Source organism: Schistocerca gregaria, unplaced genomic scaffold (genome assembly GCF_023897955.1).
Source record: "Schistocerca gregaria isolate iqSchGreg1 unplaced genomic scaffold, iqSchGreg1.2 ptg001525l, whole genome shotgun sequence".
In the NCBI taxonomy this organism is placed as follows: Eukaryota; Metazoa; Arthropoda; class Insecta; order Orthoptera; family Acrididae; genus Schistocerca; species Schistocerca gregaria.
In genome coordinates this window covers 1-25,158 of record NW_026062809.1, presented here as the reverse complement: position 1 = coordinate 25,158, position 25,158 = coordinate 1, and the positions used below count along the sequence as shown (strand labels likewise).

The 25,158-nt window shown below is 50.8% G+C and overlaps 13 non-coding genes across 13 annotated transcripts; all 13 read right to left on the bottom strand.

The window, feature by feature from the left end:
* Nucleotides 1–1,288: 1,288 nt before the first annotated feature.
* Nucleotides 1,289–1,372, bottom strand: Trnal-uaa (transfer RNA leucine (anticodon UAA)). Its single transcript has one exon. It is a non-coding gene; the product is annotated as a tRNA-Leu (tRNA).
* A 1,766-nt stretch (nucleotides 1,373–3,138) lies between these two features.
* On the bottom strand, nucleotides 3,139–3,222 carry Trnal-uaa (transfer RNA leucine (anticodon UAA)). Its single transcript has one exon. It is a non-coding gene; the product is annotated as a tRNA-Leu (tRNA).
* Nucleotides 3,223–4,988: 1,766 nt separating this feature from the next.
* Trnal-uaa (transfer RNA leucine (anticodon UAA)) lies at nucleotides 4,989–5,072 on the bottom strand. The gene has a single exon. It is a non-coding gene; the product is annotated as a tRNA-Leu (tRNA).
* A 1,766-nt stretch (nucleotides 5,073–6,838) lies between these two features.
* Trnal-uaa (transfer RNA leucine (anticodon UAA)) lies at nucleotides 6,839–6,922 on the bottom strand. The gene has a single exon. It is a non-coding gene; the product is annotated as a tRNA-Leu (tRNA).
* Nucleotides 6,923–8,688: 1,766 nt separating this feature from the next.
* On the bottom strand, nucleotides 8,689–8,772 carry Trnal-uaa (transfer RNA leucine (anticodon UAA)). The gene has a single exon. It is a non-coding gene; the product is annotated as a tRNA-Leu (tRNA).
* Nucleotides 8,773–10,538: 1,766 nt separating this feature from the next.
* Nucleotides 10,539–10,622, bottom strand: Trnal-uaa (transfer RNA leucine (anticodon UAA)). The gene has a single exon. It is a non-coding gene; the product is annotated as a tRNA-Leu (tRNA).
* A 1,766-nt stretch (nucleotides 10,623–12,388) lies between these two features.
* Nucleotides 12,389–12,472, bottom strand: Trnal-uaa (transfer RNA leucine (anticodon UAA)). Its single transcript has one exon. It is a non-coding gene; the product is annotated as a tRNA-Leu (tRNA).
* A 1,766-nt stretch (nucleotides 12,473–14,238) lies between these two features.
* On the bottom strand, nucleotides 14,239–14,322 carry Trnal-uaa (transfer RNA leucine (anticodon UAA)). The gene has a single exon. It is a non-coding gene; the product is annotated as a tRNA-Leu (tRNA).
* Nucleotides 14,323–16,088: 1,766 nt separating this feature from the next.
* Trnal-uaa (transfer RNA leucine (anticodon UAA)) lies at nucleotides 16,089–16,172 on the bottom strand. The gene has a single exon. It is a non-coding gene; the product is annotated as a tRNA-Leu (tRNA).
* A 1,766-nt stretch (nucleotides 16,173–17,938) lies between these two features.
* Trnal-uaa (transfer RNA leucine (anticodon UAA)) lies at nucleotides 17,939–18,022 on the bottom strand. Its single transcript has one exon. It is a non-coding gene; the product is annotated as a tRNA-Leu (tRNA).
* A 1,766-nt stretch (nucleotides 18,023–19,788) lies between these two features.
* Nucleotides 19,789–19,872, bottom strand: Trnal-uaa (transfer RNA leucine (anticodon UAA)). Its single transcript has one exon. It is a non-coding gene; the product is annotated as a tRNA-Leu (tRNA).
* A 1,766-nt stretch (nucleotides 19,873–21,638) lies between these two features.
* Trnal-uaa (transfer RNA leucine (anticodon UAA)) lies at nucleotides 21,639–21,722 on the bottom strand. Its single transcript has one exon. It is a non-coding gene; the product is annotated as a tRNA-Leu (tRNA).
* A 1,766-nt stretch (nucleotides 21,723–23,488) lies between these two features.
* Nucleotides 23,489–23,572, bottom strand: Trnal-uaa (transfer RNA leucine (anticodon UAA)). The gene has a single exon. It is a non-coding gene; the product is annotated as a tRNA-Leu (tRNA).
* Nucleotides 23,573–25,158: the final 1,586 nt, after the last annotated feature.

Below are 25,158 nucleotides of genomic sequence, written 5' to 3'. Positions count from 1 at the left end.
TCAGTGGAAGTCAGTTCTGCGCCTAGTCACAGTATATCGCCCTAGCAGCACCAGGAAAACGGGTTCAGATGTGCTCGCCTTCCACTCGGCGTTGAGCGCCTACAGCGAGATAGCCTTCGTCCTCTGGCGCCAGGAGGGAAGGCGACACATCACGGCGCAAACAGCTTGTAGCGGAAGGCAGTGGTGGTGTGTCGGTCAGCGTGGTTGCTTCCCAAGTAGCTGATCCGGGTTCGAAACCCGGACACCACACGGAAGTTGTCTCCTTTACTCAGGAGAGTGTGTTCAACGCTACTTGATCTTCGAATTTCCGAACAGTTGTGGTACGAATGGTTTTCCTCCACCCCTCGTCTCGCTCCGCGAAGGCTAGTGCGGATTACGATTCACAGCATCGTGTGTCCTCATGTGTCGACTTGTCTCGACTTTGCTCGGCTGACGCGAAAGCTGACGCTTGCAAATGGCCGTATATGTAGAGGACTGGCGCTAGAAACGACTGGGAGACGCCAAATCGACAAACACACAACGGACTCTTTCATTTGACAGTGGCCGCAGGTTCGCCCCTGTGCGTACCGAGAAGCAAGAGAGGTGTCAGCGTGCTGGACCGCAGGATTTCCGCGCAGCAGACTCAAAAACTAAGGAAAAAGGAAAAACCGAAGAAACCAATAGCTCGCGGACTTCCTAGGTGGTCACCCACCTGAGTACTAACCACGCCCAACGCTGTCGAATTTCGGTGATCGGGCATGGACCCGTGTCTTTGGCGTGGCATACAAGTTGGCGAGAACGTCGCCAGACGGGCGGACGCCTTAGTCCTTGTACAGATCACTTGGGATTTGCCTTTTAGGGAAACAAAATGGAATAGCCCTTGGTGGGATCGAACCCACAGCCAACACGCGATCTAGTGTATAATAACACTCTAACTTGGTGAGCTTATTGCCCGCGCAATACGGCCGCTTCAGGACTCCACTACCCCAACCGCCGTTTCATCTATCTTTATTAAGGCCCTGCCATTCATTGAAACACTTACGTGTCACTGTTGACTCATTTTCGCCTGTCGCTTCGAGCCCAGAGCCACAACACAACGACCACGGAAACGTCCGTGAGAAGAGGTAAAACTCGACACAGGAAAAGTATGTTCCGCTATTTCTTTTCGACTGCTCAGCCTATGGGACGTGAGACGCCAGCACTGCTGTCACTGTCTTCCCTAGCAAAACCTCCATGGCGTGTTTCTGCGTAATTTACTTGTTCTACAACATGAATGGAGTAGGTTAGTTTCTGAATGATTAAAATGCATTGTCAGATGTGGGGTTCGAACCCACGCTCCCTTTCGGGAAGCAGAGCTTAAATCTGGCGCCTTAGACCGCTCGGCCAATCTGACGTGTGAGACAACAGCCCCAGTGACTTCCGTCTCTAGCATTATCTCAAGAACCTGACTGCGAAATCTGTTTCTTTTTTCGGTAGGACGGAATTATGTCAGTCTTACAATATTTAAGGCGCAATGTCAGATGTGGCGTAGGAAACGCATCCCGCGCTCTTCCGTCGTATCCAGTTTGAACTGTAACTAGCACAACTGTATTTAGTAATAGGATAATTTCCACATTGACGCAAAAGAAAGCAGATATTAGCAAACGGCATCTAAGGCCGTTTCCTAGCAACAGCCACGCTGTGCATTACGTACTCGTGGGAAGCCAATGAAATACTTCGTGTGAGGATGGAACTGTCGACCTTCACTTTACAATACTTAGGCACTGCCCCGGCGGTACCGACGCATACGTACTGAAACGTCTTTGGATCGTCAGTGAGTACTGCATATTAGAAATTTCGTGTTGGCCCTGATGTGCATTAAAGGGCAGATTTCTTCAGTGGAAGTCAGTTCTGCGCCTAGTCACAGTATATCGCCCTAGCAGCACCAGGAAAACGGGTTCAGATGTGCTCGCCTTCCACTCGGCGTTGAGCGCCTACAGCGAGATAGCCTTCGTCCTCTGGCGCCAGGAGGGAAGGCGACACATCACGGCGCAAACAGCTTGTAGCGGAAGGCAGTGGTGGTGTGTCGGTCAGCGTGGTTGCTTCCCAAGTAGCTGATCCGGGTTCGAAACCCGGACACCACACGGAAGTTGTCTCCTTTACTCAGGAGAGTGTGTTCAACGCTACTTGATCTTCGAATTTCCGAACAGTTGTGGTACGAATGGTTTTCCTCCACCCCTCGTCTCGCTCCGCGAAGGCTAGTGCGGATTACGATTCACAGCATCGTGTGTCCTCATGTGTCGACTTGTCTCGACTTTGCTCGGCTGACGCGAAAGCTGACGCTTGCAAATGGCCGTATATGTAGAGGACTGGCGCTAGAAACGACTGGGAGACGCCAAATCGACAAACACACAACGGACTCTTTCATTTGACAGTGGCCGCAGGTTCGCCCCTGTGCGTACCGAGAAGCAAGAGAGGTGTCAGCGTGCTGGACCGCAGGATTTCCGCGCAGCAGACTCAAAAACTAAGGAAAAAGGAAAAACCGAAGAAACCAATAGCTCGCGGACTTCCTAGGTGGTCACCCACCTGAGTACTAACCACGCCCAACGCTGTCGAATTTCGGTGATCGGGCATGGACCCGTGTCTTTGGCGTGGCATACAAGTTGGCGAGAACGTCGCCAGACGGGCGGACGCCTTAGTCCTTGTACAGATCACTTGGGATTTGCCTTTTAGGGAAACAAAATGGAATAGCCCTTGGTGGGATCGAACCCACAGCCCCCTCGTTATTAGCATAATAACACTCTAACTTGGTGAGCTTATTGCCCGCGCAATACGGCCGCTTCAGGACTCCACTACCCCAACCGCCGTTTCATCTATCTTTATTAAGGCCCTGCCATTCATTGAAACACTTACGTGTCACTGTTGACTCATTTTCGCCTGTCGCTTCGAGCCCAGAGCCACAACACAACGACCACGGAAACGTCCGTGAGAAGAGGTAAAACTCGACACAGGAAAAGTATGTTCCGCTATTTCTTTTCGACTGCTCAGCCTATGGGACGTGAGACGCCAGCACTGCTGTCACTGTCTTCCCTAGCAAAACCTCCATGGCGTGTTTCTGCGTAATTTACTTGTTCTACAACATGAATGGAGTAGGTTAGTTTCTGAATGATTAAAATGCATTGTCAGATGTGGGGTTCGAACCCACGCTCCCTTTCGGGAAGCAGAGCTTAAATCTGGCGCCTTAGACCGCTCGGCCAATCTGACGTGTGAGACAACAGCCCCAGTGACTTCCGTCTCTAGCATTATCTCAAGAACCTGACTGCGAAATCTGTTTCTTTTTTCGGTAGGACGGAATTATGTCAGTCTTACAATATTTAAGGCGCAATGTCAGATGTGGCGTAGGAAACGCATCCCGCGCTCTTCCGTCGTATCCAGTTTGAACTGTAACTAGCACAACTGTATTTAGTAATAGGATAATTTCCACATTGACGCAAAAGAAAGCAGATATTAGCAAACGGCATCTAAGGCCGTTTCCTAGCAACAGCCACGCTGTGCATTACGTACTCGTGGGAAGCCAATGAAATACTTCGTGTGAGGATGGAACTGTCGACCTTCACTTTACAATACTTAGGCACTGCCCCGGCGGTACCGACGCATACGTACTGAAACGTCTTTGGATCGTCAGTGAGTACTGCATATTAGAAATTTCGTGTTGGCCCTGATGTGCATTAAAGGGCAGATTTCTTCAGTGGAAGTCAGTTCTGCGCCTAGTCACAGTATATCGCCCTAGCAGCACCAGGAAAACGGGTTCAGATGTGCTCGCCTTCCACTCGGCGTTGAGCGCCTACAGCGAGATAGCCTTCGTCCTCTGGCGCCAGGAGGGAAGGCGACACATCACGGCGCAAACAGCTTGTAGCGGAAGGCAGTGGTGGTGTGTCGGTCAGCGTGGTTGCTTCCCAAGTAGCTGATCCGGGTTCGAAACCCGGACACCACACAGAAGTTGTCTCCTTTACTCAGGAGAGTGTGTTCAACGCTACTTGATCTTCGAATTTCCGAACAGTTGTGGTACGAATGGTTTTCCTCCACCCCTCGTCTCGCTCCGCGAAGGCTAGTGCGGATTACGATTCACAGCATCGTGTGTCCTCATGTGTCGACTTGTCTCGACTTTGCTCGGCTGACGCGAAAGCTGACGCTTGCAAATGGCCGTATATGTAGAGGACTGGCGCTAGAAACGACTGGGAGACGCCAAATCGACAAACACACAACGGACTCTTTCATTTGACAGTGGCCGCAGGTTCGCCCCTGTGCGTACCGAGAAGCAAGAGAGGTGTCAGCGTGCTGGACCGCAGGATTTCCGCGCAGCAGACTCAAAAACTAAGGAAAAAGGCAAAACTGAAGAAACCAATAGCTCGCGGACTTCCTAGGTGGTCACCCACCTGAGTACTAACCACGCCCAACGCTGTCGAATTTCGGTGATCGGGCATGGACCCGTGTCTTTGGCGTGGCATACAAGTTGGCGAGAACGTCGCCAGACGGGCGGACGCCTTAGTCCTTGTACAGATCACTTGGGATTTGCCTTTTAGGGAAACAAAATGGAATAGCCCTTGGTGGGATCGAACCCACAGCCCCCTCGTTATTAGCATAATAACACTCTAACTTGGTGAGCTTATTGCCCGCGCAATACGGCCGCTTCAGGACTCCACTACCCCAACCGCCGTTTCATCTATCTTTATTAAGGCCCTGCCATTCATTGAAACACTTACGTGTCACTGTTGACTCATTTTCGCCTGTCGCTTCGAGCCCAGAGCCACAACACAACGACCACGGAAACGTCCGTGAGAAGAGGTAAAACTCGACACAGGAAAAGTATGTTCCGCTATTTCTTTTCGACTGCTCAGCCTATGGGACGTGAGACGCCAGCACTGCTGTCACTGTCTTCCCTAGCAAAACCTCCATGGCGTGTTTCTGCGTAATTTACTTGTTCTACAACATGAATGGAGTAGGTTAGTTTCTGAATGATTAAAATGCATTGTCAGATGTGGGGTTCGAACCCACGCTCCCTTTCGGGAAGCAGAGCTTAAATCTGGCGCCTTAGACCGCTCGGCCAATCTGACGTGTGAGACAACAGCCCCAGTGACTTCCGTCTCTAGCATTATCTCAAGAACCTGACTGCGAAATCTGTTTCTTTTTTCGGTAGGACGGAATTATGTCAGTCTTACAATATTTAAGGCGCAATGTCAGATGTGGCGTAGGAAACGCATCCCGCGCTCTTCCGTCGTATCCAGTTTGAACTGTAACTAGCACAACTGTATTTAGTAATAGGATAATTTCCACATTGACGCAAAAGAAAGCAGATATTAGCAAACGGCATCTAAGGCCGTTTCCTAGCAACAGCCACGCTGTGCATTACGTACTCGTGGGAAGCCAATGAAATACTTCGTGTGAGGATGGAACTGTCGACCTTCACTTTACAATACTTAGGCACTGCCCCGGCGGTACCGACGCATACGTACTGAAACGTCTTTGGATCGTCAGTGAGTACTGCATATTAGAAATTTCGTGTTGGCCCTGATGTGCATTAAAGGGCAGATTTCTTCAGTGGAAGTCAGTTCTGCGCCTAGTCACAGTATATCGCCCTAGCAGCACCAGGAAAACGGGTTCAGATGTGCTCGCCTTCCACTCGGCGTTGAGCGCCTACAGCGAGATAGCCTTCGTCCTCTGGCGCCAGGAGGGAAGGCGACACATCACGGCGCAAACAGCTTGTAGCGGAAGGCAGTGGTGGTGTGTCGGTCAGGGTGGTTGCTTCCCAAGTAGCTGATCCGGGTTCGAAACCCGGACACCACACGGAAGTTGTCTCCTTTACTCAGGAGAGTGTGTTCAACGCTACTTGATCTTCGAATTTCCGAACAGTTGTGGTACGAATGGTTTTCCTCCACCCCTCGTCTCGCTCCGCGAAGGCTAGTGCGGATTACGATTCACAGCATCGTGTGTCCTCATGTGTCGACTTGTCTCGACTTTGCTCGGCTGACGCGAAAGCTGACGCTTGCAAATGGCCGTATATGTAGAGGACTGGCGCTAGAAACGACTGGGAGACGCCAAATCGACAAACACACAACGGACTCTTTCATTTGACAGTGGCCGCAGGTTCGCCCCTGTGCGTACCGAGAAGCAAGAGAGGTGTCAGCGTGCTGGACCGCAGGATTTCCGCGCAGCAGACTCAAAAACTAAGGAAAAAGGAAAAACCGAAGAAACCAATAGCTCGCGGACTTCCTAGGTGGTCACCCACCTGAGTACTAACCACGCCCAACGCTGTCGAATTTCGGTGATCGGGCATGGACCCGTGTCTTTGGCGTGGCATACAAGTTGGCGAGAACGTCGCCAGACGGGCGGACGCCTTAGTCCTTGTACAGATCACTTGGGATTTGCCTTTTAGGGAAACAAAATGGAATAGCCCTTGGTGGGATCGAACCCACAGCCCCCTCGTTATTAGCATAATAACACTCTAACTTGGTGAGCTTATTGCCCGCGCAATACGGCCGCTTCAGGACTCCACTACCCCAACCGCCGTTTCATCTATCTTTATTAAGGCCCTGCCATTCATTGAAACACTTACGTGTCACTGTTGACTCATTTTCGCCTGTCGCTTCGAGCCCAGAGCCACAACACAACGACCACGGAAACGTCCGTGAGAAGAGGTAAAACTCGACACAGGAAAAGTATGTTCCGCTATTTCTTTTCGACTGCTCAGCCTATGGGACGTGAGACGCCAGCACTGCTGTCACTGTCTTCCCTAGCAAAACCTCCATGGCGTGTTTCTGCGTAATTTACTTGTTCTACAACATGAATGGAGTAGGTTAGTTTCTGAATGATTAAAATGCATTGTCAGATGTGGGGTTCGAACCCACGCTCCCTTTCGGGAAGCAGAGCTTAAATCTGGCGCCTTAGACCGCTCGGCCAATCTGACGTGTGAGACAACAGCCCCAGTGACTTCCGTCTCTAGCATTATCTCAAGAACCTGACTGCGAAATCTGTTTCTTTTTTCGGTAGGACGGAATTATGTCAGTCTTACAATATTTAAGGCGCAATGTCAGATGTGGCGTAGGAAACGCATCCCGCGCTCTTCCGTCGTATCCAGTTTGAACTGTAACTAGCACAACTGTATTTAGTAATAGGATAATTTCCACATTGACGCAAAAGAAAGCAGATATTAGCAAACGGCATCTAAGGCCGTTTCCTAGCAACAGCCACGCTGTGCATTACGTACTCGTGGGAAGCCAATGAAATACTTCGTGTGAGGATGGAACTGTCGACCTTCACTTTACAATACTTAGGCACTGCCCCGGCGGTACCGACGCATACGTACTGAAACGTCTTTGGATCGTCAGTGAGTACTGCATATTAGAAATTTCGTGTTGGCCCTGATGTGCATTAAAGGGCAGATTTCTTCAGTGGAAGTCAGTTCTGCGCCTAGTCACAGTATATCGCCCTAGCAGCACCAGGAAAACGGGTTCAGATGTGCTCGCCTTCCACTCGGCGTTGAGCGCCTACAGCGAGATAGCCTTCGTCCTCTGGCGCCAGGAGGGAAGGCGACACATCACGGCGCAAACAGCTTGTAGCGGAAGGCAGTGGTGGTGTGTCGGTCAGCGTGGTTGCTTCCCAAGTAGCTGATCCGGGTTCGAAACCCGGACACCACACAGAAGTTGTCTCCTTTACTCAGGAGAGTGTGTTCAACGCTACTTGATCTTCGAATTTCCGAACAGTTGTGGTACGAATGGTTTTCCTCCACCCCTCGTCTCGCTCCGCGAAGGCTAGTGCGGATTACGATTCACAGCATCGTGTGTCCTCATGTGTCGACTTGTCTCAACTTTGCTCGGCTGACGCGAAAGCTGACGCTTGCAAATGGCCGTATATGTAGAGGACTGGCGCTAGAAACGACTGGGAGACGCCAAATCGACAAACACACAACGGACTCTTTCATTTGACAGTGGCCGCAGGTTCGCCCCTGTGCGTACCGAGAAGCAAGAGAGGTGTCAGCGTGCTGGACCGCAGGATTTCCGCGCAGCAGACTCAAAAACTAAGGAAAAAGGCAAAACTGAAGAAACCAATAGCTCGCGGACTTCCTAGGTGGTCACCCACCTGAGTACTAACCACGCCCAACGCTGTCGAATTTCGGTGATCGGGCATGGACCCGTGTCTTTGGCGTGGCATACAAGTTGGCGAGAACGTCGCCAGACGGGCGGACGCCTTAGTCCTTGTACAGATCACTTGGGATTTGCCTTTTAGGGAAACAAAATGGAATAGCCCTTGGTGGGATCGAACCCACAGCCCCCTCGTTATTAGCATAATAACACTCTAACTTGGTGAGCTTATTGCCCGCGCAATACGGCCGCTTCAGGACTCCACTACCCCAACCGCCGTTTCATCTATCTTTATTAAGGCCCTGCCATTCATTGAAACACTTACGTGTCACTGTTGACTCATTTTCGCCTGTCGCTTCGAGCCCAGAGCCACAACACAACGACCACGGAAACGTCCGTGAGAAGAGGTAAAACTCGACACAGGAAAAGTATGTTCCGCTATTTCTTTTCGACTGCTCAGCCTATGGGACGTGAGACGCCAGCACTGCTGTCACTGTCTTCCCTAGCAAAACCTCCATGGCGTGTTTCTGCGTAATTTACTTGTTCTACAACATGAATGGAGTAGGTTAGTTTCTGAATGATTAAAATGCATTGTCAGATGTGGGGTTCGAACCCACGCTCCCTTTCGGGAAGCAGAGCTTAAATCTGGCGCCTTAGACCGCTCGGCCAATCTGACGTGTGAGACAACAGCCCCAGTGACTTCCGTCTCTAGCATTATCTCAAGAACCTGACTGCGAAATCTGTTTCTTTTTTCGGTAGGACGGAATTATGTCAGTCTTACAATATTTAAGGCGCAATGTCAGATGTGGCGTAGGAAACGCATCCCGCGCTCTTCCGTCGTATCCAGTTTGAACTGTAACTAGCACAACTGTATTTAGTAATAGGATAATTTCCACATTGACGCAAAAGAAAGCAGATATTAGCAAACGGCATCTAAGGCCGTTTCCTAGCAACAGCCACGCTGTGCATTACGTACTCGTGGGAAGCCAATGAAATACTTCGTGTGAGGATGGAACTGTCGACCTTCACTTTACAATACTTAGGCACTGCCCCGGCGGTACCGACGCATACGTACTGAAACGTCTTTGGATCGTCAGTGAGTACTGCATATTAGAAATTTCGTGTTGGCCCTGATGTGCATTAAAGGGCAGATTTCTTCAGTGGAAGTCAGTTCTGCGCCTAGTCACAGTATATCGCCCTAGCAGCACCAGGAAAACGGGTTCAGATGTGCTCGCCTTCCACTCGGCGTTGAGCGCCTACAGCGAGATAGCCTTCGTCCTCTGGCGCCAGGAGGGAAGGCGACACATCACGGCGCAAACAGCTTGTAGCGGAAGGCAGTGGTGGTGTGTCGGTCAGGGTGGTTGCTTCCCAAGTAGCTGATCCGGGTTCGAAACCCGGACACCACACGGAAGTTGTCTCCTTTACTCAGGAGAGTGTGTTCAACGCTACTTGATCTTCGAATTTCCGAACAGTTGTGGTACGAATGGTTTTCCTCCACCCCTCGTCTCGCTCCGCGAAGGCTAGTGCGGATTACGATTCACAGCATCGTGTGTCCTCATGTGTCGACTTGTCTCGACTTTGCTCGGCTGACGCGAAAGCTGACGCTTGCAAATGGCCGTATATGTAGAGGACTGGCGCTAGAAACGACTGGGAGACGCCAAATCGACAAACACACAACGGACTCTTTCATTTGACAGTGGCCGCAGGTTCGCCCCTGTGCGTACCGAGAAGCAAGAGAGGTGTCAGCGTGCTGGACCGCAGGATTTCCGCGCAGCAGACTCAAAAACTAAGGAAAAAGGAAAAACCGAAGAAACCAATAGCTCGCGGACTTCCTAGGTGGTCACCCACCTGAGTACTAACCACGCCCAACGCTGTCGAATTTCGGTGATCGGGCATGGACCCGTGTCTTTGGCGTGGCATACAAGTTGGCGAGAACGTCGCCAGACGGGCGGACGCCTTAGTCCTTGTACAGATCACTTGGGATTTGCCTTTTAGGGAAACAAAATGGAATAGCCCTTGGTGGGATCGAACCCACAGCCCCCTCGTTATTAGCATAATAACACTCTAACTTGGTGAGCTTATTGCCCGCGCAATACGGCCGCTTCAGGACTCCACTACCCCAACCGCCGTTTCATCTATCTTTATTAAGGCCCTGCCATTCATTGAAACACTTACGTGTCACTGTTGACTCATTTTCGCCTGTCGCTTCGAGCCCAGAGCCACAACACAACGACCACGGAAACGTCCGTGAGAAGAGGTAAAACTCGACACAGGAAAAGTATGTTCCGCTATTTCTTTTCGACTGCTCAGCCTATGGGACGTGAGACGCCAGCACTGCTGTCACTGTCTTCCCTAGCAAAACCTCCATGGCGTGTTTCTGCGTAATTTACTTGTTCTACAACATGAATGGAGTAGGTTAGTTTCTGAATGATTAAAATGCATTGTCAGATGTGGGGTTCGAACCCACGCTCCCTTTCGGGAACCAGAGCTTAAATCTGGCGCCTTAGACCGCTCGGCCAATCTGACGTGTGAGACAACAGCCCCAGTGACTTCCGTCTCTAGCATTATCTCAAGAACCTGACTGCGAAATCTGTTTCTTTTTTCGGTAGGACGGAATTATGTCAGTCTTACAATATTTAAGGCGCAATGTCAGATGTGGCGTAGGAAACGCATCCCGCGCTCTTCCGTCGTATCCAGTTTGAACTGTAACTAGCACAACTGTATTTAGTAATAGGATAATTTCCACATTGACGCAAAAGAAAGCAGATATTAGCAAACGGCATCTAAGGCCGTTTCCTAGCAACAGCCACGCTGTGCATTACGTACTCGTGGGAAGCCAATGAAATACTTCGTGTGAGGATGGAACTGTCGACCTTCACTTTACAATACTTAGGCACTGCCCCGGCGGTACCGACGCATACGTACTGAAACGTCTTTGGATCGTCAGTGAGTACTGCATATTAGAAATTTCGTGTTGGCCCTGATGTGCATTAAAGGGCAGATTTCTTCAGTGGAAGTCAGTTCTGCGCCTAGTCACAGTATATCGCCCTAGCAGCACCAGGAAAACGGGTTCAGATGTGCTCGCCTTCCACTCGGCGTTGAGCGCCTACAGCGAGATAGCCTTCGTCCTCTGGCGCCAGGAGGGAAGGCGACACATCACGGCGCAAACAGCTTGTAGCGGAAGGCAGTGGTGGTGTGTCGGTCAGCGTGGTTGCTTCCCAAGTAGCTGATCCGGGTTCGAAACCCGGACACCACACGGAAGTTGTCTCCTATACTCAGGAGAGTGTGTTCAACGCTACTTGATCTTCGAATTTCCGAACAGTTGTGGTACGAATGGTTTTCCTCCACCCCTCGTCTCGCTCCGCGAAGGCTAGTGCGGATTACGATTCACAGCATCGTGTGTCCTCATGTGTCGACTTGTCTCGACTTTGCTCGGCTGACGCGAAAGCTGACGCTTGCAAATGGCCGTATATGTAGAGGACTGGCGCTAGAAACGACTGGGAGACGCCAAATCGACAAACACACAACGGACTCTTTCATTTGACAGTGGCCGCAGGTTCGCCCCTGTGCGTACCGAGAAGCAAGAGAGGTGTCAGCGTGCTGGACCGCAGGATTTCCGCGCAGCAGACTCAAAAACTAAGGAAAAAGAAAAAACCGAAGAAACCAATAGCTCGCGGACTTCCTAGGTGGTCACCCACCTGAGTACTAACCACGCCCAACGCTGTCGAATTTCGGTGATCGGGCATGGACCCGTGTCTTTGGCGTGGCATACAAGTTGGCGAGAACGTCGCCAGACGGGCGGACGCCTTAGTCCTTGTACAGATCACTTGGGATTTGCCTTTTAGGGAAACAAAATGGAATAGCCCTTGGTGGGATCGAACCCACAGCCCCCTCGTTATTAGCATAATAACACTCTAACTTGGTGAGCTTATTGCCCGCGCAATACGGCCGCTTCAGGACTCCACTACCCCAACCGCCGTTTCATCTATCTTTATTAAGGCCCTGCCATTCATTGAAACACTTACGTGTCACTGTTGACTCATTTTCGCCTGTCGCTTCGAGCCCAGAGCCACAACACAACGACCACGGAAACGTCCGTGAGAAGAGGTAAAACTCGACACAGGAAAAGTATGTTCCGCTATTTCTTTTCGACTGCTCAGCCTATGGGACGTGAGACGCCAGCACTGCTGTCACTGTCTTCCCTAGCAAAACCTCCATGGCGTGTTTCTGCGTAATTTACTTGTTCTACAACATGAATGGAGTAGGTTAGTTTCTGAATGATTAAAATGCATTGTCAGATGTGGGGTTCGAACCCACGCTCCCTTTCGGGAAGCAGAGCTTAAATCTGGCGCCTTAGACCGCTCGGCCAATCTGACGTGTGAGACAACAGCCCCAGTGACTTCCGTCTCTAGCATTATCTCAAGAACCTGACTGCGAAATCTGTTTCTTTTTTCGGTAGGACGGAATTATGTCAGTCTTACAATATTTAAGGCGCAATGTCAGATGTGGCGTAGGAAACGCATCCCGCGCTCTTCCGTCGTATCCAGTTTGAACTGTAACTAGCACAACTGTATTTAGTAATAGGATAATTTCCACATTGACGCAAAAGAAAGCAGATATTAGCAAACGGCATCTAAGGCCGTTTCCTAGCAACAGCCACGCTGTGCATTACGTACTCGTGGGAAGCCAATGAAATACTTCGTGTGAGGATGGAACTGTCGACCTTCACTTTACAATACTTAGGCACTGCCCCGGCGGTACCGACGCATACGTACTGAAACGTCTTTGGATCGTCAGTGAGTACTGCATATTAGAAATTTCGTGTTGGCCCTGATGTGCATTAAAGGGCAGATTTCTTCAGTGGAAGTCAGTTCTGCGCCTAGTCACAGTATATCGCCCTAGCAGCACCAGGAAAACGGGTTCAGATGTGCTCGCCTTCCACTCGGCGTTGAGCGCCTACAGCGAGATAGCCTTCGTCCTCTGGCGCCAGGAGGGAAGGCGACACATCACGGCGCAAACAGCTTGTAGCGGAAGGCAGTGGTGGTGTGTCGGTCAGCGTGGTTGCTTCCCAAGTAGCTGATCCGGGTTCGAAACCCGGACACCACACGGAAGTTGTCTCCTTTACTCAGGAGAGTGTGTTCAACGCTACTTGATCTTCGAATTTCCGAACAGTTGTGGTACGAATGGTTTTCCTCCACCCCTCGTCTCGCTCCGCGAAGGCTAGTGCGGATTACGATTCACAGCATCGTGTGTCCTCATGTGTCGACTTGTCTCGACTTTGCTCGGCTGACGCGAAAGCTGACGCTTGCAAATGGCCGTATATGTAGAGGACTGGCGCTAGAAACGATTGGGAGACGCCAAATCGACAAACACACAACGGACTCTTTCATTTGACAGTGGCCGCAGGTTCGCCCCTGTGCGTACCGAGAAGCAAGAGAGGTGTCAGCGTGCTGGACCGCAGGATTTCCGCGCAGCAGACTCAAAAACTAAGGAAAAAGGAAAAACCGAAGAAACCAATAGCTCGCGGACTTCCTAGGTGGTCACCCACCTGAGTACTAACCACGCCCAACGCTGTCGAATTTCGGTGATCGGGCATGGACCCGTGTCTTTGGCGTGGCATACAAGTTGGCGAGAACGTCGCCAGACGGGCGGACGCCTTAGTCCTTGTACAGATCACTTGGGATTTGCCTTTTAGGGAAACAAAATGGAATAGCCCTTGGTGGGATCGAACCCACAGCCCCCTCGTTATTAGCATAATAACACTCTAACTTGGTGAGCTTATTGCCCGCGCAATACGGCCGCTTCAGGACTCCACTACCCCAACCGCCGTTTCATCTATCTTTATTAAGGCCCTGCCATTCATTGAAACACTTACGTGTCACTGTTGACTCATTTTCGCCTGTCGCTTCGAGCCCAGAGCCACAACACAACGACCACGGAAACGTCCGTGAGAAGAGGTAAAACTCGACACAGGAAAAGTATGTTCCGCTATTTCTTTTCGACTGCTCAGCCTATGGGACGTGAGACGCCAGCACTGCTGTCACTGTCTTCCCTAGCAAAACCTCCATGGCGTGTTTCTGCGTAATTTACTTGTTCTACAACATGAATGGAGTAGGTTAGTTTCTGAATGATTAAAATGCATTGTCAGATGTGGGGTTCGAACCCACGCTCCCTTTCGGGAAGCAGAGCTTAAATCTGGCGCCTTAGACCGCTCGGCCAATCTGACGTGTGAGACAACAGCCCCAGTGACTTCCGTCTCTAGCATTATCTCAAGAACCTGACTGCGAAATCTGTTTCTTTTTTCGGTAGGACGGAATTATGTCAGTCTTACAATATTTAAGGCGCAATGTCAGATGTGGCGTAGGAAACGCATCCCGCGCTCTTCCGTCGTATCCAGTTTGAACTGTAACTAGCACAACTGTATTTAGTAATAGGATAATTTCCACATTGACGCAAAAGAAAGCAGATATTAGCAAACGGCATCTAAGGCCGTTTCCTAGCAACAGCCACGCTGTGCATTACGTACTCGTGGGAAGCCAATGAAATACTTCGTGTGAGGATGGAACTGTCGACCTTCACTTTACAATACTTAGGCACTGCCCCGGCGGTACCGACGCATACGTACTGAAACGTCTTTGGATCGTCAGTGAGTACTGCATATTAGAAATTTCGTGTTGGCCCTGATGTGCATTAAAGGGCAGATTTCTTCAGTGGAAGTCAGTTCTGCGCCTAGTCACAGTATATCGCCCTAGCAGCACCAGGAAAACGGGTTCAGATGTGCTCGCCTTCCACTCGGCGTTGAGCGCCTACAGCGAGATAGCCTTCGTCCTCTGGCGCCAGGAGGGAAGGCGACACATCACGGCGCAAACAGCTTGTAGCGGAAGGCAGTGGTGGTGTGTCGGTCAGGGTGGTTGCTTCCCAAGTAGCTGATCCGGGTTCGAAACCCGGACACCACACGGAAGTTGTCTCCTTTACTCAGGAGAGTGTGTTCAACGCTACTTGATCTTCGAATTTCCGAACAGTTGTGGTACGAATGGTTTTCCTCCACCCCTCGTCTCGCTCCGCGAAGGCTAGTGCGGATTACGATTCACAGCATCGTGTGTCCTCATGTGTCGACTTGTCTCGACTTTGCTCGGCTGACGCGAAAGCTGACGCTTGCAAATGGCCGTATATGTAGAGGACTGGCGCTAGAAACGACTGGGAGACGCCAAATCGACAAACACACAACGGACTCTTTCATTTGACAGTGGCCGCAGGTTCGCCCCTGTGCGTACCGAGAAGCAAGAGAGGTGTCAGCGTGCTGGACCGCAGGATTTCCGCGCAGCAGACTCAAAAACTAAGGAAAAAGGAAAAACCGAAGAAACCAATAGCTCGCGGACTTCCTAGGTGGTCACCCACCTGAGTACTAACCACGCCCAACGCTGTCGAATTTCGGTGATCGGGCATGGACCCGTGTCTTTGGCGTGGCATACAAGTTGGCGAGAACGTCGCCAGACGGGCGGACGCCTTAGTCCTTGTACAGATCACTTGGGATTTGCCTTTTAGGGAAACAAAATGGAATAGCCCTTGGTGGGATCGAACCCACAGCCCCCTCGTTATTAGCATAATAACACTCTAACTTGGTGAGCTTATTGCCCGCGCAATACGGCCGCTTCAGGACTCCACTACCCCAACCGCCGTTTCATCTATCTTTATTAAGGCCCTGCCATTCATTGAAACACTTACGTGTCACTGTTGACTCATTTTCGCCTGTCGCTTCGAGCCCAGAGCCACAACACAACGACCACGGAAACGTCCGTGAGAAGAGGTAAAACTCGACACAGGAAAAGTATGTTCCGCTATTTCTTTTCGACTGCTCAGCCTATGGGACGTGAGACGCCAGCACTGCTGTCACTGTCTTCCCTAGCAAAACCTCCATGGCGTGTTTCTGCGTAATTTACTTGTTCTACAACATGAATGGAGTAGGTTAGTTTCTGAATGATTAAAATGCATTGTCAGATGTGGGGTTCGAACCCACGCTCCCTTTCGGGAACCAGAGCTTAAATCTGGCGCCTTAGACCGCTCGGCCAATCTGACGTGTGAGACAACAGCCCCAGTGACTTCCGTCTCTAGCATTATCTCAAGAACCTGACTGCGAAATCTGTTTCTTTTTTCGGTAGGACGGAATTATGTCAGTCTTACAATATTTAAGGCGCAATGTCAGATGTGGCGTAGGAAACGCATCCCGCGCTCTTCCGTCGTATCCAGTTTGAACTGTAACTAGCACAACTGTATTTAGTAATAGGATAATTTCCACATTGACGCAAAAGAAAGCAGATATTAGCAAACGGCATCTAAGGCCGTTTCCTAGCAACAGCCACGCTGTGCATTACGTACTCGTGGGAAGCCAATGAAATACTTCGTGTGAGGATGGAACTGTCGACCTTCACTTTACAATACTTAGGCACTGCCCCGGCGGTACCGACGCATACGTACTGAAACGTCTTTGGATCGTCAGTGAGTACTGCATATTAGAAATTTCGTGTTGGCCCTGATGTGCATTAAAGGGCAGATTTCTTCAGTGGAAGTCAGTTCTGCGCCTAGTCACAGTATATCGCCCTAGCAGCACCAGGAAAACGGGTTCAGATGTGCTCGCCTTCCACTCGGCGTTGAGCGCCTACAGCGAGATAGCCTTCGTCCTCTGGCGCCAGGAGGGAAGGCGACACATCACGGCGCAAACAGCTTGTAGCGGAAGGCAGTGGTGGTGTGTCGGTCAGCGTGGTTGCTTCCCAAGTAGCTGATCCGGGTTCGAAACCCGGACACCACACGGAAGTTGTCTCCTTTACTCAGGAGAGTGTGTTCAACGCTACTTGATCTTCGAATTTCCGAACAGTTGTGGTACGAATGGTTTTCCTCCACCCCTCGTCTCGCTCCGCGAAGGCTAGTGCGGATTACGATTCACAGCATCGTGTGTCCTCATGTGTCGACTTGTCTCGACTTTGCTCGGCTGACGCGAAAGCTGACGCTTGCAAATGGCCGTATATGTAGAGGACTGGCGCTAGAAACGACTGGGAGACGCCAAATCGACAAACACACAACGGACTCTTTCATTTGACAGTGGCCGCAGGTTCGCCCCTGTGCGTACCGAGAAGCAAGAGAGGTGTCAGCGTGCTGGACCGCAGGATTTCCGCGCAGCAGACTCAAAAACTAAGGAAAAAGGAAAAACCGAAGAAACCAATAGCTCGCGGACTTCCTAGGTGGTCACCCACCTGAGTACTAACCACGCCCAACGCTGTCGAATTTCGGTGATCGGGCATGGACCCGTGTCTTTGGCGTGGCATACAAGTTGGCGAGAACGTCGCCAGACGGGCGGACGCCTTAGTCCTTGTACAGATCACTTGGGATTTGCCTTTTAGGGAAACAAAATGGAATAGCCCTTGGTGGGATCGAACCCACAGCCCCCTCGTTATTAGCATAATAACACTCTAACTTGGTGAGCTTATTGCCCGCGCAATACGGCCGCTTCAGGACTCCACTACCCCAACCGCCGTTTCATCTATCTTTATTAAGGCCCTGCCATTCATTGAAACACTTACGTGTCACTGTTGACTCATTTTCGCCTGTCGCTTCGAGCCCAGAGCCACAACACAACGACCACGGAAACGTCCGTGAGAAGAGGTAAAACTCGACACAGGAAAAGTATGTTCCGCTATTTCTTTTCGACTGCTCAGCCTATGGGACGTGAGACGCCAGCACTGCTGTCACTGTCTTCCCTAGCAAAACCTCCATGGCGTGTTTCTGCGTAATTTACTTGTTCTACAACATGAATGGAGTAGGTTAGTTTCTGAATGATTAAAATGCATTGTCAGATGTGGGGTTCGAACCCACGCTCCCTTTCGGGAACCAGAGCTTAAATCTGGCGCCTTAGACCGCTCGGCCAATCTGACGTGTGAGACAACAGCCCCAGTGACTTCCGTCTCTAGCATTATCTCAAGAACCTGACTGCGAAATCTGTTTCTTTTTTCGGTAGGACGGAATTATGTCAGTCTTACAATATTTAAGGCGCAATGTCAGATGTGGCGTAGGAAACGCATCCCGCGCTCTTCCGTCGTATCCAGTTTGAACTGTAACTAGCACAACTGTATTTAGTAATAGGATAATTTCCACATTGACGCAAAAGAAAGCAGATATTAGCAAACGGCATCTAAGGCCGTTTCCTAGCAACAGCCACGCTGTGCATTACGTACTCGTGGGAAGCCAATGAAATACTTCGTGTGAGGATGGAACTGTCGACCTTCACTTTACAATACTTAGGCACTGCCCCGGCGGTACCGACGCATACGTACTGAAACGTCTTTGGATCGTCAGTGAGTACTGCATATTAGAAATTTCGTGTTGGCCCTGATGTGCATTAAAGGGCAGATTTCTTCAGTGGAAGTCAGTTCTGCGCCTAGTCACAGTATATCGCCCTAGCAGCACCAGGAAAACGGGTTCAGATGTGCTCGCCTTCCACTCGGCGTTGAGCGCCTACAGCGAGATAGCCTTCGTCCTCTGGCGCCAGGAGGGAAGGCGACACATCACGGCGCAAACAGCTTGTAGCGGAAGGCAGTGGTGGTGTGTCGGTCAGCGTGGTTGCTTCCCAAGTAGCTGATCCGGGTTCGAAACCCGGACACCACACGGAAGTTGTCTCCTTTACTCAGGAGAGTGTGTTCAACGCTACTTGATCTTCGAATTTCCGAACAGTTGTGGTACGAATGGTTTTCCTCCACCCCTCGTCTCGCTCCGCGAAGGCTAGTGCGGATTACGATTCACAGCATCGTGTGTCCTCATGTGTCGACTTGTCTCGACTTTGCTCGGCTGACGCGAAAGCTGACGCTTGCAAATGGCCGTATATGTAGAGGACTGGCGCTAGAAACGACTGGGAGACGCCAAATCGACAAACACACAACGGACTCTTTCATTTGACAGTGGCCGCAGGTTCGCCCCTGTGCGTACCGAGAAGCAAGAGAGGTGTCAGCGTGCTGGACCGCAGGATTTCCGCGCAGCAGACTCAAAAACTAAGGAAAAAGGAAAAACCGAAGAAACCAATAGCTCGCGGACTTCCTAGGTGGTCACCCACCTGAGTACTAACCACGCCCAACGCTGTCGAATTTCGGTGATCGGGCATGGACCCGTGTCTTTGGCGTGGCATACAAGTTGGCGAGAACGTCGCCAGACGGGCGGACGCCTTAGTCCTTGTACAGATCACTTGGGATTTGCCTTTTAGGGAAACAAAATGGAATAGCCCTTGGTGGGATCGAACCCACAGCCCCCTCGTTATTAGCATAATAACACTCTAACTTGGTGAGCTTATTGCCCGCGCAATACGGCCGCTTCAGGACTCCACTACCCCAACCGCCGTTTCATCTATCTTTATTAAGGCCCTGCCATTCATTGAAACACTTACGTGTCACTGTTGACTCATTTTCGCCTGTCGCTTCGAGCCCAGAGCCACAACACAACGACCACGGAAACGTCCGTGAGAAGAGGTAAAACTCGACACAGGAAAAGTATGTTCCGCTATTTCTTTTCGACTGCTCAGCCTATGGGACGTGAGACGCCAGCACTGCTGTCACTGTCTTCCCTAGCAAAACCTCCATGGCGTGTTTCTGCGTAATTTACTTGTTCTACAACATGAATGGAGTAGGTTAGTTTCTGAATGATTAAAATGCATTGTCAGATGTGGGGTTCGAACCCACGCTCCCTTTCGGGAAGCAGAGCTTAAATCTGGCGCCTTAGACCGCTCGGCCAATCTGACGTGTGAGACAACAGCCCCAGTGACTTCCGTCTCTAGCATTATCTCAAGAACCTGACTGCGAAATCTGTTTCTTTTTTCGGTAGGACGGAATTATGTCAGTCTTACAATATTTAAGGCGCAATGTCAGATGTGGCGTAGGAAACGCATCCCGCGCTCTTCCGTCGTATCCAGTTTGAACTGTAACTAGCACAACTGTATTTAGTAATAGGATAATTTCCACATTGACGCAAAAGAAAGCAGATATTAGCAAACGGCATCTAAGGCCGTTTCCTAGCAACAGCCACGCTGTGCATTACGTACTCGTGGGAAGCCAATGAAATACTTCGTGTGAGGATGGAACTGTCGACCTTCACTTTACAATACTTAGGCACTGCCCCGGCGGTACCGACGCATACGTACTGAAACGTCTTTGGATCGTCAGTGAGTACTGCATATTAGAAATTTCGTGTTGGCCCTGATGTGCATTAAAGGGCAGATTTCTTCAGTGGAAGTCAGTTCTGCGCCTAGTCACAGTATATCGCCCTAGCAGCACCAGGAAAACGGGTTCAGATGTGCTCGCCTTCCACTCGGCGTTGAGCGCCTACAGCGAGATAGCCTTCGTCCTCTGGCGCCAGGAGGGAAGGCGACACATCACGGCGCAAACAGCTTGTAGCGGAAGGCAGTGGTGGTGTGTCGGTCAGGGTGGTTGCTTCCCAAGTAGCTGATCCGGGTTCGAAACCCGGACACCACACGGAAGTTGTCTCCTTTACTCAGGAGAGTGTGTTCAACGCTACTTGATCTTCGAATTTCCGAACAGTTGTGGTACGAATGGTTTTCCTCCACCCCTCGTCTCGCTCCGCGAAGGCTAGTGCGGATTACGATTCACAGCATCGTGTGTCCTCATGTGTCGACTTGTCTCGACTTTGCTCGGCTGACGCGAAAGCTGACGCTTGCAAATGGCCGTATATGTAGAGGACTGGCGCTAGAAACGACTGGGAGACGCCAAATCGACAAACACACAACGGACTCTTTCATTTGACAGTGGCCGCAGGTTCGCCCCTGTGCGTACCGAGAAGCAAGAGAGGTGTCAGCGTGCTGGACCGCAGGATTTCCGCGCAGCAGACTCAAAAACTAAGGAAAAAGGAAAAACCGAAGAAACCAATAGCTCGCGGACTTCCTAGGTGGTCACCCACCTGAGTACTAACCACGCCCAACGCTGTCGAATTTCGGTGATCGGGCATGGACCCGTGTCTTTGGCGTGGCATACAAGTTGGCGAGAACGTCGCCAGACGGGCGGACGCCTTAGTCCTTGTACAGATCACTTGGGATTTGCCTTTTAGGGAAACAAAATGGAATAGCCCTTGGTGGGATCGAACCCACAGCCCCCTCGTTATTAGCATAATAACACTCTAACTTGGTGAGCTTATTGCCCGCGCAATACGGCCGCTTCAGGACTCCACTACCCCAACCGCCGTTTCATCTATCTTTATTAAGGCCCTGCCATTCATTGAAACACTTACGTGTCACTGTTGACTCATTTTCGCCTGTCGCTTCGAGCCCAGAGCCACAACACAACGACCACGGAAACGTCCGTGAGAAGAGGTAAAACTCGACACAGGAAAAGTATGTTCCGCTATTTCTTTTCGACTGCTCAGCCTATGGGACGTGAGACGCCAGCACTGCTGTCACTGTCTTCCCTAGCAAAACCTCCATGGCGTGTTTCTGCGTAATTTACTTGTTCTACAACATGAATGGAGTAGGTTAGTTTCTGAATGATTAAAATGCATTGTCAGATGTGGGGTTCGAACCCACGCTCCCTTTCGGGAACCAGAGCTTAAATCTGGCGCCTTAGACCGCTCGGCCAATCTGACGTGTGAGACAACAGCCCCAGTGACTTCCGTCTCTAGCATTATCTCAAGAACCTGACTGCGAAATCTGTTTCTTTTTTCGGTAGGACGGAATTATGTCAGTCTTACAATATTTAAGGCGCAATGTCAGATGTGGCGTAGGAAACGCATCCCGCGCTCTTCCGTCGTATCCAGTTTGAACTGTAACTAGCACAACTGTATTTAGTAATAGGATAATTTCCACATTGACGCAAAAGAAAGCAGATATTAGCAAACGGCATCTAAGGCCGTTTCCTAGCAACAGCCACGCTGTGCATTACGTACTCGTGGGAAGCCAATGAAATACTTCGTGTGAGGATGGAACTGTCGACCTTCACTTTACAATACTTAGGCACTGCCCCGGCGGTACCGACGCATACGTACTGAAACGTCTTTGGATCGTCAGTGAGTACTGCATATTAGAAATTTCGTGTTGGCCCTGATGTGCATTAAAGGGCAGATTTCTTCAGTGGAAGTCAGTTCTGCGCCTAGTCACAGTATATCGCCCTAGCAGCACCAGGAAAACGGGTTCAGATGTGCTCGCCTTCCACTCGGCGTTGAGCGCCTACAGCGAGATAGCCTTCGTCCTCTGGCGCCAGGAGGGAAGGCGACACATCACGGCGCAAACAGCTTGTAGCGGAAGGCAGTGGTGGTGTGTCGGTCAGCGTGGTTGCTTCCCAAGTAGCTGATCCGGGTTCGAAACCCGGACACCACACGGAAGTTGTCTCCTTTACTCAGGAGAGTGTGTTCAACGCTACTTGATCTTCGAATTTCCGAACAGTTGTGGTACGAATGGTTTTCCTCCACCCCTCGTCTCGCTCCGCGAAGGCTAGTGCGGATTACGATTCACAGCATCGTGTGTCCTCATGTGTCGACTTGTCTCGACTTTGCTCGGCTGACGCGAAAGCTGACGCTTGCAAATGGCCGTATATGTAGAGGACTGGCGCTAGAAACGACTGGGAGACGCCAAATCGACAAACACACAACGGACTCTTTCATTTGACAGTGGCCGCAGGTTCGCCCCTGTGCGTACCGAGAAGCAAGAGAGGTGTCAGCGTGCTGGACCGCAGGATTTCCGCGCAGCAGACTCAAAAACTAAGGAAAAAGGAAAAACCGAAGAAACCAATAGCTCGCGGACTTCCTAGGTGGTCACCCACCTGAGTACTAACCACGCCCAACGCTGTCGAATTTCGGTGATCGGGCATGGACCCGTGTCTTTGGCGTGGCATACAAGTTGGCGAGAACGTCGCCAGACGGGCGGACGCCTTAGTCCTTGTACAGATCACTTGGGATTTGCCTTTTAGGGAAACAAAATGGAATAGCCCTTGGTGGGATCGAACCCACAGCCCCCTCGTTATTAGCATAATAACACTCTAACTTGGTGAGCTTATTGCCCGCGCAATACGGCCGCTTCAGGACTCCACTACCCCAACCGCCGTTTCATCTATCTTTATTAAGGCCCTGCCATTCATTGAAACACTTACGTGTCACTGTTGACTCATTTTCGCCTGTCGCTTCGAGCCCAGAGCCACAACACAACGACCACGGAAACGTCCGTGAGAAGAGGTAAAACTCGACACAGGAAAAGTATGTTCCGCTATTTCTTTTCGACTGCTCAGCCTATGGGACGTGAGACGCCAGCACTGCTGTCACTGTCTTCCCTAGCAAAACCTCCATGGCGTGTTTCTGCGTAATTTACTTGTTCTACAACATGAATGGAGTAGGTTAGTTTCTGAATGATTAAAATGCATTGTCAGATGTGGGGTTCGAACCCACGCTCCCTTTCGGGAAGCAGAGCTTAAATCTGGCGCCTTAGACCGCTCGGCCAATCTGACGTGTGAGACAACAGCCCCAGTGACTTCCGTCTCTAGCATTATCTCAAGAACCTGACTGCGAAATCTGTTTCTTTTTCGGTAGGACGGAATTATGTCAGTCTTACAATATTTAAGGCGCAATGTCAGATGTGGCGTAGGAAACGCATCCCGCGCTCTTCCGTCGTATCCAGTTTGAACTGTAACTAGCACAACTGTATTTAGTAATAGGATAATTTCCACATTGACGCAAAAGAAAGCAGATATTAGCAAACGGCATCTAAGGCCGTTTCCTAGCAACAGCCACGCTGTGCATTACGTACTCGTGGGAAGCCAATGAAATACTTCGTGTGAGGATGGAACTGTCGACCTTCACTTTACAATACTTAGGCACTGCCCCGGCGGTACCGACGCATACGTACTGAAACGTCTTTGGATCGTCAGTGAGTACTGCATATTAGAAATTTCGTGTTGGCCCTGATGTGCATTAAAGGGCAGATTTCTTCAGTGGAAGTCAGTTCTGCGCCTAGTCACAGTATATCGCCCTAGCAGCACCAGGAAAACGGGTTCAGATGTGCTCGCCTTCCACTCGGCGTTGAGCGCCTACAGCGAGATAGCCTTCGTCCTCTGGCGCCAGGAGGGAAGGCGACACATCACGGCGCAAACAGCTTGTAGCGGAAGGCAGTGGTGGTGTGTCGGTCAGCGTGGTTGCTTCCCAAGTAGCTGATCCGGGTTCGAAACCCGGACACCACACGGAAGTTGTCTCCTTTACTCAGGAGAGTGTGTTCAACGCTACTTGATCTTCGAATTTCCGAACAGTTGTGGTACGAATGGTTTTCCTCCACCCCTCGTCTCGCTCCGCGAAGGCTAGTGCGGATTACGATTCACAGCATCGTGTGTCCTCATGTGTCGACTTGTCTCGACTTTGCTCGGCTGACGCGAAAGCTGACGCTTGCAAATGGCCGTATATGTAGAGGACTGGCGCTAGAAACGACTGGGAGACGCCAAATCGACAAACACACAACGGACTCTTTCATTTGACAGTGGCCGCAGGTTCGCCCCTGTGCGTACCGAGAAGCAAGAGAGGTGTCAGCGTGCTGGACCGCAGGATTTCCGCGCAGCAGACTCAAAAACTAAGGAAAAAGGAAAAACCGAAGAAACCAATAGCTCGCGGACTTCCTAGGTGGTCACCCACCTGAGTACTAACCACGCCCAACGCTGTCGAATTTCGGTGATCGGGCATGGACCCGTGTCTTTGGCGTGGCATACAAGTTGGCGAGAACGTCGCCAGACGGGCGGACGCCTTAGTCCTTGTACAGATCACTTGGGATTTGCCTTTTAGGGAAACAAAATGGAATAGCCCTTGGTGGGATCGAACCCACAGCCCCCTCGTTATTAGCATAATAACACTCTAACTTGGTGAGCTTATTGCCCGCGCAATACGGCCGCTTCAGGACTCCACTACCCCAACCGCCGTTTCATCTATCTTTATTAAGGCCCTGCCATTCATTGAAACACTTACGTGTCACTGTTGACTCATTTTCGCCTGTCGCTTCGAGCCCAGAGCCACAACACAACGACCACGGAAACGTCAACACGCGATCTAGTGT